At 52.7% G+C, this 1,785-nt stretch overlaps 1 long non-coding RNA gene across 1 annotated transcript; it reads right to left on the reverse strand.

The window, feature by feature from the left end:
• Positions 1 to 67: 67 nt before the first annotated feature.
• Positions 68 to 1,779, reverse strand: LOC108448551. The gene is made up of 2 exons (XR_001864474.1): positions 1,130 to 1,779; positions 68 to 783 (listed from the first exon to the last, which is right to left on the reverse strand). It is a non-coding gene; the product is annotated as an uncharacterized LOC108448551 (long non-coding RNA).
• Positions 1,780 to 1,785: the final 6 nt, after the last annotated feature.

Consider the following 1,785-nt stretch of genomic DNA (forward strand, 5'->3'; position numbering starts at 1 on the left):
GGCGCCGCCTGCCCTTCCCGCCCGTGCGTTTGAAAGAGCCTGTACCTGATGATGGTGCTCCGCAAAATAAGAGGCTATAGGTTGCTTTATTTGGACTCACCCCTTCTCCTCCCACCTCATTTTTCCCCTCTAAGTGCTCACACTTTCTGCAGATCGTGTGTGTGCGAGCGTCTGTTTTTATTATTGCCCGTCCTTCGCGTCCTTAGTCATATCCTCACCAGAGGAGTTGGTGGAATGACTGAATTAGAGGCGAAGTAGTGGGGGATTGTTGTGGTGTATACGGAGTAGCTATGTAGGGTTACCTCGGTGCTGCAACCACCCGTCATGCCCTCACCGCTTCTGAGAGCCGGGGAAGTTCTCGCTAGGCTACGAGCATGCAGGTTCGCAGGCATTCCGGCTAGCAAAGGCATGTCATCAGATTGCATTAAAAGAGACAAGGAAACACCGTCTGGCACTCACATGCACCACCACGTTATCCCGGACAATGGTATCCCCTCCGAAACCGCCGTGGAAGGGGGCTTAGCCGCAGACTCAGACCTGCAAAGGATGGAAAACGCACGAGGCAGACAATAGCCAAGGAAGGAGCTTCCCCCGGAGCACGTTTAGCCATAGCCTGGCTGTAAAAGCAAGCTTAGAAAATGGTGCACCTACCACACAAAGCCCAGCAACAATTGCGGATCCTGCAGACAATGGCATGATGCAGCCATGAACATCAGTATAGCACAGCACACTGGGCTGGGGTGAGAGCACCTCCTGGCCAAGACCGCATGCAATGGCTCTAATCTAGGCATACAAAAGACATAATTTCTTGCAATTAATCAAACACCAGCGCCTGAATTCACAGCACGGTACTCCACCCACGGCTCCTCTTAATGTCTAAACCGTCCCTTCCCCGAGCTTGCGTGGTCGTATTTACAAGCGGACCAGACATCTATTTTTTTTGGTTGGTTTTTTAAAGCAAGAAAAAAATCCCCTTACAACACGTGTAGCCAATCGTTGCAACTCTTAATATATCTCTACAAAACAGGCATTAAAAACAAGAAATGCCCTCCTTCCTCGCCCCCTCCCTCGCCTTCCCAGCCCTCCCCTCCTAGATCGTTGCCTCACTTGACACAATGCATAAGATTACCCTTAACTGGATCCTATTAAATAATTCAATGGTGGCGGTGTAATTTTGGTTGGAAACTGCACGGATTTCCAAGTCGTGACTGTAAAAGTGAGTAATGTGCTCTGGCTGCGTCATGGCTCCAGTCACAGATGGTTCCAAACTGAGGAGAAATCGTGACTTCGACTTGAGACGTCCCCTCTCCATGAAAAGACCATCCAATCACAACGGCGTCGGGGGGCAGCCGGACTCCGCGGAGCTCGCTTTCTCCTTGCTCTCCCGTCCGTGTGTGTGTGTGTGTGCCCGTGTGCCCGTGCCTGCGCGCGTGTGTGTATAAAATCCTCAACAAGTTGCAGAAGGGGTAGGGAGAGGAGGGGTTAATCCTGGGGAATCTTCTGCACCTAGTGAGATCGTGACCCTCCCACACAGTACAGTAACTTATATACACACCTGGAGGAAGGGACGCTTTGCTTTTGGGCTTTCCAAAAAAAAAAAAATCCCACCAAAAACCACCAAAACACTGTTGGTGATGGTTGCACCCCGCGCGGGACTCCCCGGAGCGGCCAGGGACGCGCCCCGCCAGGTAAGTGCTGGAGGTTTTCAAACTTCTGCTGCCTGCGCTGCCCCGGCCGCCCTGCCCGTCCTGCCTGCGCTCTGCTCCGCTCCGTCGCGCCGCTGCC

The sequence above is a fragment of the Corvus brachyrhynchos genome, unplaced genomic scaffold (genome assembly GCF_000691975.1).
Source record: "Corvus brachyrhynchos isolate BGI_N302 unplaced genomic scaffold, ASM69197v1 scaffold115, whole genome shotgun sequence".
NCBI classification, from domain to species: Eukaryota; Metazoa; Chordata; class Aves; order Passeriformes; family Corvidae; genus Corvus; species Corvus brachyrhynchos.